This window comes from Macrobrachium nipponense, chromosome 7, assembly GCF_015104395.2.
Source record: "Macrobrachium nipponense isolate FS-2020 chromosome 7, ASM1510439v2, whole genome shotgun sequence".
Lineage (NCBI taxonomy): Eukaryota > Metazoa > Arthropoda > Malacostraca > Decapoda > Palaemonidae > Macrobrachium > Macrobrachium nipponense.
Window position 1 is genome coordinate 27,433,315 of NC_061109.1, and position 12,967 is coordinate 27,446,281.

Here is a 12,967-nt window from a genome sequence, read left to right on the forward strand (position 1 = left end):
CCCAATTTGGAAGAAGAATGTCATGTAGATTCATGTGTATTTTTACTGTCTTTGATTTTTTATTATCATATTTCCTTTTGTGAAGGAATTTACTGAATTACTTATTTTTCCCTTTCAGGTAAGTCCCAGTTTTAAAGATCCACTGTCTGCCTAATTAACGGCCAGTTCCACCTGCTTCGGATGCCTCGTCTTGGTTTCGTACAGTTTCAGCGAACTACTCTCACATAGGTAAAGTATTGTGTTCCTTAGCTCGTTATTGCTTCACCTCTCCCTGAATAGTTGGGTAAGATTTTTTTTTTTTTTTTTTTTACTCCCTGATTTTCGTTCATCCATTTTGCATAAATAGCAGTAATTTTTTTCCAGAGAATTAAGGATATAAGAAATACTATGAAGAACACGTCTAGGAAAACGTAGTTTTACACGTTACTATACGGTGTTATCATATATACTATAATGGGCGTAATGTCTGTCTGTCTGTCTGTCATTCAATCACGGCCAAACGGCTTGTCAGATGGGCATGAAACTTGGCAGGGTTATGGTGGGGACCCCTAAGATGGTTTGTAATGGGGTTTCATCCAACCTACCCCACTCCTTTGTAGGGGGTAGGGGGGAGAAGGGATTCCCTGAAACGGAGCTGTTTCTGGCCGTGAAACGAGGCTGGTTATTCCCGTAGACTTAGTTACTTTACGATTTTTCATACATAATTTCTGTACAACTTCCCTGGAGAAAGTCGCGAATATTTCAGCTCGGACACAATAGAAGATGAAAATTATCATCAATATCCGCAAGATTTTTTGAATAACTTAAATCCATCGGGACTGCCAGTGCACAAAATAACGTTGAAGAAGTACTGCCCGGTAATGTTGCTTCGGAATTTCAATCCTGCCAATGGACATTGCAACGGAACGAGGTACACCGTTATGGAGCTAAACTCCCACGTCATCGAAGCAGTGATAGCAACAAGCCCTCACACCGGCAAACGTCTGTTCATCCTCCGGATTCCTGTGATGCCTTCAGACAACCAGTTTCCGTTCCAGTTATGGCGCAGGCAGTTTCCCATCAACCTGACATTCTCATTCACTGCAAACAAGTCGCAGGGCCAGACTTTGGATCGTGTTGGTGTGTTTCTGCCGTCACCTAACGCCGTCAACTAACTGTATGTGGCAATGAGCAGAGCAACTGACTCTACCAACTTGAAATTAAGTTGTGGACAAACTGATAATATTGTGTACAAAGAGGTTCTGTAGTGGGTATGCATAAAAATCGCCCTTATTTTAATATTGCCGAACAAATAGTACATATAAATTTTTCACTTCTGCACCCGTATTTTATCACCCATCGTAGATGGGTCAGTTCGCTAGTATATATTAAACTAATAGATCCCTGAAAGGAAAGACCAGGACGGTGTTCAGATAATAATACTGAACAATTCAAAACGGGAAATTATATATTGTAAAAACTTACCATGAGCAACTTTCTTAGCAAACTAAATCGACTTTCATACTTTGTTAATGTAACTACAGTGTGTACGCACAGGACTTTACCTTGAGGTTTAACCTGAGCCAAAATCAGAGCGTTTTTCTTTTGGAACTTCATTCAAAATAAATGTAAAAAATAAGAAACATTCAAAATAAATGTGAACAATAAGAAAAGTTTCTGATTTCTGTGAAGTTCTTGAATGTTCGTCGCCAGATGTCGGTTTCATCCTGTGCTGGAATAAGTGACTGGTTTATGAATAGTTCCATTTGATGTTGCTTATATACACAAATGGACTCATATAGCATGTTTACACAAATCCACATGAGCAGTATTTTGTGCCATACATGTATCAGTGCACATTTTTCGGATATACCCACGTGGTGAGGGGGGAAAAAGATGCCTCTTTCACTTTAATGAAGAAACCATGATTCCTGCATTTAAACTGTTTCTTTAAAAAGGAGTACGCTTTGATTCCTTGCAGACTGTATTAGTGGTTCTAGTAGTAATATTGTGTGCTATCCATCCATTGTGTTAGCACATATATATATATATATATATATATATATAATTATATATTATATATATATAGATATATATAGTATATAATATTATATATAGTGTGTGTCGTGTGTGTGTGTATATATAGTCTTATATATATAATATATATATATATATATATATATATATATATATATATATATATGATATATATAATATATATATAATATATTATATAATATATGTATATGTATATATAGTGTGTGTTTGTACGTATGAGTGTGTACGCTTTGATTCCTTGCAGACTGTATTAGTAGTTGTAGCAGTAATATTACGTGCGTTCCATCCATTGTGCTTTGTACTTATATATATATATATATATATATATATATATATATATATATATATATATATATTTATATATATATATATATGTATATGTATATATATATGTATGTGTGTGGTGTCTGTTGTGTGTGTGTAGTGTGTCTCGCGCGCGTGCGTGCGTGCGTGCTTGCATACTTAAAAATCACAGTAGATGTAACGTGACTTCATTATTAAGCTACGCTTTATATTATGTGTGTGTATGTATTTATGTATATGTATGTACATTTTGTCACCCAATCAATTCTACTAAAATAATTGTATGATTCTTTTTTTATCCCGTCATTGGAATTTTCTCATATTAAGAGAATTTTTTTCGAATCATCCTTAAATTTACTGTTTACTTTACCAGTACTTTTACTCTTCATTTCTTGGTAAAATTAGGACGTTTTACCATGTATCTAACATTACTGCTATTTTAAAATGCGAAGCACAACCGTTGACTCGCGCCGTGAGGGTTCGTGCGCCTGTCGAGGTGGGCTTTCTTTATATTGTCTTCTAAAATACTCTTGTTTTAAAGTGAGCCATTTTTTTTTATTGATTTCCATGTTCTTTTTTTAATGCTATGGAAAGAACTGGGTTTATAGCACTTTTTTTTTGTTATAAGCACTGCCACTGTAGGAAAAATGCTCTTGACTGTACTTCTTGGTATTCACTTTTCGAGCCGTAATGTTTTGGTAAGCCATGGTTACGGAATAACATTTGGAGTCATGAGTGATCCATCCATTCAGGAATAGCCTTTTCTTATTATATATATATATATATATATATATATATATATATATATATATATATATATATATATCCGAACGGAGACGTTTCTTGCAAAAACCCAGAATAATTTGACCAATATTTACGTAGGTGAAGACAGTTGATAAGTATGTTACTTCATAGATCATTCTCTATATTTTGATCATATTCAGTTGTTTTGTAAAGAAATTTCTTCTTTAGTAGTGAAGAAGTGGCATCCATAATCAATCTCTTCGAATTCAAACATTGGGTTGTCAGAAAAGGTTTTTTGAACCGTTCTAGGTCAAGTGTTTACAAAATCATTAAGCGAGAAACATTAAAACCCTCGTTATGAAAACTGTTATTGTACATTTCACGAGAAAACTGTTGGTTTAAGAAATATAGATTACTTACACTTGGCAATGGCTGCGTGTATGTGTGTGTTCGTGTTAAGAGAGAAACTTTGTTTTGACAGAGATCCGAGGTTATATGTTTACTGCCGTTTATCTCAATGATAGAAGTGTCGAGTTAGAGATTTTTTAATTTTGTGAAGATGCTCGATTTGCCAGATAGTTAAAGAATTTCCATTTCGTTTAGGTATCTGAGCCAGTACAATGGAGAAATGTTTTTGTCATTGTTTTTGCAAAGGATTAATACAAAGGAAGGTAGGCGTTTTGAATTGCCATTACTTTTCAGTTTTCGGCTTTCTTGTTGTCTTGTTGCAATTTTTCTGCAACGCGATATTTGATCACCGGTAATCACTTCCCTGATAGTGAGCTTTATTTCAATAACAGTTCCATAAATTGCGTCTAATTTTCTCAAAGCCATTTTTAAACTTTATTTCCGTAGTTTCTGACTTGTGAGTCGATAAAACTGATGGAATTCATATTCGTAAAATTAGCTGTTAAATAAGTAAATTCGTGTTTCATAAAAATGACTCACGCACGAGGTGTTTCGCTTTTACTTTCTCGACTTGCAGGTTTCTTGTGAGAGCGAAAACTACCGGAACAATACAGAATCATCACCCCGAGGAGAATCAGGGACCGCAAAGACAGGACGGTTTCATGTCTATGAACAGCCTCGTTTGTTCAATTTCATGTTCGAAATGTTTATTAGAAAAAAATAAAAATAAAAAAAAGTCTCATAGAAAAGAAAACAATTTGATAACATGGCAGGCCACACTGAGTTTTACTTTTTCAGGTTGTCCGCAGGGAAAAAGGCATCTCAAAGAAAAAAAAAAAACACCTTTAAAGAATGGTGTTTATAGGTTCAGTGATTTCTGCTTGGTTGTCTTGGAAAACTGACGATAAGCACATGGTACCCAGGCTACTCAAAAACTTGCCTCGATAACGAACCTTTGCTTTGTGCAAACCTAGAAACGTTCGAGTTAAAAATTATGGCACATCTGTTCAAGAATGGATATAGCACAGAAACTGCAGAAATCTATGAAGAAATTTAATAGGTCCACTTGATGGACCGAAAGAGGGCTGATAGGAAGGCCTTCAGACCTACACGGGGCAATGATGATGATGATGATGTAACAGCGAATTCAAAATTCCACTCGCAAGTAGACAGATGTGACCTGAGTTGGAAAACTGTTTGCTCGTGGGAGGACAGAATGTTTGCCCACACTGCGAGCCAGCCAGGGAGCTTAGCTTATACCGAATGCATTATCTGTAACGGTATTACAGACTCGATAGTTTTCCAACCATTTCGTGATTCGCAGCCGTAGCAGAGGCAACGTTAAGTTACGCTTTTGTAGTAACTGCCTATGTGCTTATTGCTGTCAGCCGTGGAAACCATGCATACCAAGTGGCCAAGTGTGTTTGTCAAATGGAGATGTTACTTCCTTGCTTTTATTTTGTTGTTTCCTTTATGTTCTTTTTGGTTTTTAGTGTGTCTGTCATCCATATGAGACAGTTTTAGAAATATTTTTGGCAATTTGTCTTTAGATAGCCTGGAAAATTGTCTGTCAATTTGATTTTTGCTCTCTATGGAGAGATCATTGTTCACCATGTTAACCAGGTTACTTCAGAGATCGGCATAGAACTTACATTCCTTTTTTTTTTATTTCGTATCCTTTTTCCGGCAGTAGTAGATTTCTATTCCAGTTGACAGCATGTTTATAAAAGATGATCATATTGTTTGATTTATGTAATGGGTACTGAGAGCCCTTCTATTGTTAGTGCTTTAATTGAAAACTAAACTTCATTTCTGGATATGTAGACAATTTCGTATATGATGCAACCCCAGTAACTTTGGTGTTTTTCCTTTTAATTTAGCCTTACTAACAACGTTTGTCCTGTGGTCATTCTCTTCATAAAAATGAAGAGATTTTGTCCGGCCAAGTTTTGTCAACTTTCAAAGGTGGCGCTTACTGGTCTTCCCAAAATCAGATTAAGGACTGATCCGAGGTACCCTTTTTTTTATTTCGCCTTTTTTATCGCGACCGTGCGTGCCTCTTGGTATCGCTGGCAATAAAAAGTCTTGAAAGATACCTCTTGTGCAAAAGAAAAGCTGAAGCAGATCGGAGTTATAGAAGAATGAGACTCCTTGAAATTGGCTAATGGAATCTTTCGAATATTTTATTTTTCCATTTGGAGGAAGAAGTCAAAAATTGATATTCAGATTACATATAAACCAGGAAGGCCGCAAAAAATTGTAAGCGTCGCTACATTGATTTCATATTATACCATTTTTTGAGATAACTTTGTGTTAAACCAACCTAATCGAAAGCCACATCCAACATAACTCCAGTCCTTGTCATGTTTGATATTTTTGTCCCTACATTCTCTGGTGATTTTTTTTATGACAGCTTTTTTTTTTATTTGTGTTATTTTCAGTTCTTTGACTCATTTCGCAAGTGAGCATTGTATAGCGTTCGGAGAGGGAAAGACTCGTACATACGGTAATTATATGAGTAAATGCGTGAAGGTAGGCTTTAATATCTACTTAATCCTAGAGTAATTCCATACATCTTCACGTCCCCCATACAGTTAAAAGCAGTTAAAGGTTTGTTGACTGTGTCCAACACACACTAGAATATTTACTTGATAGTACTGTAAACGAGACTATTTAAGCTGAACATATTTTAAAAGCATACTTCCACACTCACTATATATGTATATATATATATATATATATATATATATATATATATATATATATATATATGTATATATATATATATATATATGTGTGTGTGTGTGTGTGTGTGTGTGTGTGTGTGTGTGTGTGTGTGTGTGTGTAATTGAATTACACAACATATGCTGCTGAATATTTATCCTCTTATTTTCTTTTCATATTCGTTTTTGTAACACTAAGTAAACTTTAAAAAAAAATTACATCATGCGTTCTTCTCAACAATACTCGATCTCATAAACATATGGACGCGCGCAGACGCGTATATACATGCCGTACTTATGTGTGTGTGCTTTTAAATTCAGAATTTAATTTGAGAAATCTGCTTTTGGAATATTAGAAGGGAGAAAAATCCTGGTTAATATTATGGTGTTGAGAACCAATGTTGTTATGCAAGACGTAATGTGTCAACAAAGTGATGACCCTGTTACCTGTATTGCAATGCTTGTAAATGACCAAAATCTTCAACCTATAGTGATATTGTATTTTTAAAAGTAAATTTAAAGCAGAGGGAAGGATTAAGGATTAAATCTTTGATGTTGGTAATCATGTCTTAGCGGAAGAAACTATAGTGAAAGAAAACGATGTTGAGTACAATAGTAATACGGATTCTTTGTTAGACATAGGTTGTTTTAGACTTAATCTTCGTAAGGAAATATTCCACAGAGAATCTCGCCCACTTTGTGTTGCTTCACGCTTCTCTCTCTCTCTCTCTCTCTCTCTCTCTCTCTGATTTCTCTTAAATGTGGTTAGGGCGCCGGCTAGTGAAGGTTTCCCACTCTTTTTCTTCTAAGATGACGTTAATCTATGAAGTGTTAGTATGTGAGTGATCGGTAATACAGTTTATCCACCAAAGTGTTGAGCAACAGAAAGTATTCCATTTCATATTAAGCGGAGTAACCGTCCTTTTACAGGAGAGTAAAGTATACAAATCAGTTTCCGAGTGTTATCATTCGATATGAGAAGATACGTAATAACGATTTGTCTGAATGTAGGTGATGTAGGAGTGTGTGCACTTGTGGGGCGGGGGCGGCGGGTGTAAGTGGAGGTAGAGAGAGAGAGAGAGAGAGAGAGAGAGAGAGAGAGAGAGAGGATGGGAGAGAGAGAGAGGAAGAGAGAGGAGGGAAAAAAAAAAAAAAAATGCGAAGTGCGGGAGGAGGCCACCCCGGTACAAACCTCTCAGGCCAAAATAGTATGTGTAGTGCGAGCGGCGAGACGGGACTCGCTACAGCCGTGTGCAGAACCCATCGCCACCTGACTAATATTCCACCTGTCCCACCAGGGCCAGTGACAACTGGCAGTCTGGTGCAGTGACCTGTGAACTTGCGTTTCGTACAGTAAGTGGACGGTGTGGAGGTCAGGTCACCATGAACCGCGTGGCTTCGGATGATGAAGATGGCTCGACTCTAGCAGGTCGGGGAGGGTGTCCTCGAAGAACGACCCTGCGAAGGCGGCTGCTGCTGATTCCGGAGGGTCGCCAGGATTTAGGGGCCTCTGTGCGGTAGTGGTGTCATGTATGGTGTGGTGTTGACCCCCAGTGTTGCAGGACAGGTGTCGTGGGGCTTGGTGCATCCGAAGCCTCCACAACCCTCTCTTGGATGTGCCCTCGGGCACGACCTCTCTCTCTCGTCTTGGAGTGCCACCCCTCAACCGCCTCTTGCCCTCGTTATTGTTATCATTGTCGTTATTATCATTATTATCCATGGTTCACTTAAAGTGTTCGTGATTGCTGTCAGAGCACAACCACCGCTGGGGGTGGCATTGCAAAGTGTCAAACAAGTGTTTCAGTGCCGTCAGTGGCTTTGGCCGTCTGCTCAAACCTTGGTCAGTGTAGTAAGTGTCGTTGGAGAAAGTGTCGGAGGAGGAGGCAGTCATTCATATTATCGCATCTCCTACGACGACGTGATCATCCTCTTCCTCCCTTACTCCTCCTCCTCCTCCTCCCCCTCATCGTTCTTCTTCTGCTGCTGCTGCTGCCGCTGCCGCCGCCGCCGCCGCTGCTTCTGCTGCTGCTGCATCTGCTGCTCCTTGTTCTTCTCCCCAGGACCCGAACAACACCTCCAAAATGCATGCTATGAACGCACTCTTCGAGAACAACTTGGGCTTCCTTATGATGCCACTGTAAGTACCGGTCGTGTCTTTGTCATATTTTATATATGAAGACATTTTCTCCCGGAATGTATAAGCTGTATTTTAGATCATTCTGATTTGCTAGTAAGGTGGTTGCTGTTCTTAAAATAGCTCTACCTGTAATATTGACCGTATAATTTTCATTATCGCTATTGCTAAAAATACTCTTACATGTAGGAAAACAATGTGGTTTTTATTATTGGCTGTTTTCGATTTTCTTTATATATGTATATAGTATATATGTTATATATATATATATATATATATATACATATAATAATATATATATACATATACTATATATACACACACACACACATATATATATATGTATATATATATATATATATATATATATATATATATATATATATATAATATATATATATATATTATATATATAATGTTAGCACGATTGTTTTTACGTTTCGATAGGCATTACTGTTAATCCCTTAATTTTCGTCTATTTCAAATGTGCCTAATTTACAACAGTAATTTGATTACCTTCATAATTTTTCTGCTGTCGATTGACACCCCCCGTCGTCATGAAAAAAGCATTTCTTTTCGTCAATGTGTTCAGTTCTTACTCATCGTAATTTTCTTACGACATGCCTAAGATTGACATCACTGTTTTCTTATACATAATAGGTCACACTATTTTGTAGACCACAAGGTACTATGTTGTTGTTTTTGATTAAGCTCACCTTTTGTCAGCACGGGCTCTTGCTCACAGAGCAGCCCGTAAGCAAGGTACTAACTTGCCCAGCAAAACCACACCGAACAGAAATGCCCGTATGCGAAAAATGCGGCAAAACAAAATACTGTTACGAGTGAAATCTAACAGTGAACTTTAATGTACGTAAAATGAAACTTGTGAACCTATGTACAAAGCTGAGAGAAAATTATGTTAAAGATGCGTTGTACTTTAAAATGTTGAGGTTTTGTATAACAGGTAACACGGCCTAATGGTAAAAGGGGTATACGTGCAGAAGGCTAGTCATCCTTGCAATACAGTATTTCTAATTATCATTATAGTTTTACCCAATCAACAACCTATTTTGTTTTCGGCAGTGCTGTACCTTCTGTTTTATGAAAGCTGGTTATTGGCTGAGTTGTATATTTCAAACTTGTAATGGAGCTAGTCAGTATTTCTTGGTGCTACTGATTGTAATACTCCCAGACCATTCACCGACTTGCGCTAAAATTCATTAGAGGTGTGAAAACTTATGAATATCCCGGAAGAAATTCAAGGTACGAGAGAACAGTTTATTAGAGAAAACTATAAATAGTAACTGAGAAATAATGGGTCCTGGCAGATGTACCAAAGGAGGGCCGACAAAAGGCCTTCCGAAATAAACAAGGAGTGATGATGATTATTGAATTGGAAAGGGTAAACAATCATTTATAACGCGCCTTCTAATCCCTGACGGTTTTCTTGAGATTTCAGTCCGAATTTTTGTATAGCGATATTTGGGTTTTGCTGTTCTTTTAGTGTGTTATAGACAGAGGTGCCAATAAAATAGAGGAATGAACTTCAAGTAGGGCAAAAGAGACGGCATGAGGATCCAGTATACGTCTGTAAATGGACGTAGACACCACAATTAACAGAAAAGCATAAGAAATCGGAGAATTCCATTTTATACCTGCTTGTAAATCAGGAGCTGCTGAGCCAAGCCAATTCCAGAGTTTGCTTTAAGGTAGGGATATTATGCTAAGTGCTAAATATAAAATATCAAAGAACTTTGCTCTAAATGCTACAGTTTTTTCCGACAGACAGAAGACAGACGAGTTCGGAGCAAAGAAGTTGGGGGGTGGGGGGTGGGGAAGGCATTTAGTCAGTAAAAGAGCAGCGTTGTTATATTTCAAATAGGGTGAGGGGCAGAGATTGATTATTTCCTTGGTATAGTTCCTATATCGTAATATTTGAATATTCTTATAAGATCTCATTTATCTATAGCCTTCTCTTCAAAATTCAAATGAAATAGTTTGCATGATGTGTTCTAAGAACTTTTTTTTTTCGTCCTCTTAAACAATTCTGTTTTAAACAAGTCCACGGCTCGATCACTATTTCCCTGACTTTCCGTCCAAGCCCTCTTGTGTTCCTACTTATCCTAACGATTGCGTTGGACTTCTACACATGCACGCACACTCGTTAACGCGCACACCTCAGTTCATTCCTTAAAAAAAAAATCGACTGCAGACACGTGGTCGTAGAAAAAGCAATATGCTGTTAATAATTTATAATGTTCATTACAACATAAGTATCGTGACCAAATAGACTGTTATGTAATAATCTTTTTGTGTGTCTTCTTATATAATAAAAGAAAGATGATATTATTATTATTATTATTTCATCATTCATTTTATCTATGACTAGCTAACCATTTACCTAAAAAGAACTCAATTCGTTGCAGTTAAGAAATTATAACTATTATATTGTTTTAGTTAATATTTCTTGATTATGGTATCTTAAGTAAATTCATCACTGACGAGAAGATCGGTCATGTTCATTATGGAGAAAAATATATGTATTTCTACTAACACCAGTGTTATTTTTTTACTTATTATTTCATCATCATCTGCGTTATCTGAGGACATTTTTTTTTTACCCGAGGGGAATGTTTGATTAACAAACATTTAAACAATCTTATTAATTATTTCGTTTCATAATTCGTCACCTGCAGCACCCCAGTAAATCCTTAACCTGACAAGAGAGCTCAGTTATTTCTTATAGGAAAAATTTTTATTCGTGTGTAACTAGTATATTTCCGTCTTAAGTTACATAGATAACATATTCAGTCGTTCTAGAAATTAATGTTCGTAAAGCAGAAGTTTCTGGTAGCATTTCGGAACAGTTACGCCCTGTTTCAAGATTACAAGTCTTCCTGCTTGAATGCAACTCACAGAATATTTATCAGAGGATCCAGATGACCTGCCATGATTTTTAATCTGGCTTTGCTCTCTTGGGTGACCTTCGTCGTCTGTCGGTGGTTCCGAAGGGTTAATTGCTGCAGGTGTGTAGGGAAGGGTCGGTTTAAATCCCTCTGCATAACGGCCTGGTCTTTATAGTCAAATGCTGTCATGTTTTAGAAATATGATACGTGTTGTGCAAGGGATATGCATCTTACTCCTCCTTTATATATATATATATATATATATATATATATATATATATATATATATATATATATATATATATATATAAAGGAAACCAGTATCTGAATGAGTTGGACCAGATAGCCTTATAAAGTTTTGAATTTCCAGCGTTCCAGCGTTGATTTGCAGAAAAATGGTCTTTCGTTCCCAATATTAGAGTGGGACTATCCTTCACTTAACCTGTGAACCAGGCACAAACTTCGTTCTTGGTCTTGAAGCTATAACTTCTGCCGAAAAGATGATTTAGACATTTTGCATGTATCCTCGTTTGCTTTTTTACTTTTGCCATTATTTAATGAAGACTCCGTGTTCATGAAGGCTCTTTAAAAATTTTTTATCATGCACTTTGAACCCTTGTATATGCTTCATTCCTTTCAATCTGGTATTTTTTTTTTTGTGATTTATCATAAAGATTGCAGCAATCTGACATTATAGTATGCGCACGCACAAGAGCACCTTTATCAATGTACACCCATTTGGTCATTCATAACGGGAATTTAGCATGCTATGATTATAATGATGTTCACTTGCGTCACTGTTGAGGGGCTATTCATTCATGTGGCTTTAGTATACTCAGAGTTTTTGGGTATCCTAAAAGTCTTTCATGTTGAAAATTGAGATGCTTAGGCTCACATTCAATAAAACTACGAATTATCCTCTTTCAAATTTGTTCACTTAAAGTTGGTAAATGTGGTTACTGCTAGATAAATTATTGTGAGTTGAAGCCAGCCACATATTTAAGATTGTCGAATGACGCACTTGTCTGTGAATGAGATGCTCTCTCTGATGAATCGTTTAGTTAACACCGTCGCCTTCAGTGCAGATTTCTTCGTCGATGCCTTCCCTCGGCAGAACCTTGGCTTTGCTACCTTTCTAAAGCTAACTGAGAAAAAGTGTAATACTTTAGGGATGTCAGGAAGTCACTCCCTCTGTTATTGTTGCAGCCCTCTGGTTCTACATTTTATGATGTTTGATTTCACCCTAGGAAAAATAAATGGTAAGACTGAACTCTCAACATAATTTACAGTAACATTATTCATAGAATGCATCCTAATTGAAAGAATTGCTCTTTTCATCCAGTGCTTGCAGGTAAGAAATTCCTGCAAGACGACATGGTCTTCTTTGTAATATATCCTGAATCACGACGGTAATATATCTGGAGACTACATTGATTTTATCCTTGAGATGTCACCAGCTGCTAATCTCGTTTCTAGATAGTTAAGAGATGGTTTTCATTCAAGGGGGCTCTAAATCTCTCTTTAGTATCATCTATTCGTTCTTCGAGCATTAAAACCATCTGCAGTATCTAGTTTCAGGATTGAGTTGATATAGTGGATTATTACATGTCCATAGTTTAGCAATCATTGAGTAGCTGTCTCTAAGGACCGTTTGATCTCGAAAGCTATAGCGCATAATAATATGAGCGCATCTACAGCAATCACATGTAGTG

At 36.8% G+C, this 12,967-nt stretch overlaps 1 protein-coding gene across 3 annotated transcripts in view; it reads left to right on the forward strand.

The window, feature by feature from the left end:
• LOC135217483 (uncharacterized) overlaps positions 1–12,967 on the forward strand; it is an 817,028-nt gene that overhangs the window by 751,692 nt on the left and 52,369 nt on the right. For all 3 annotated transcript variants that reach the window (XR_010315146.1, XR_010315147.1, XR_010315145.1), the window contains one exon: positions 119–228. The gene's annotated coding sequence lies outside the window, so the exon portion shown is untranslated. The remainder of the gene's footprint in view (positions 1–118; positions 229–12,967) is intronic.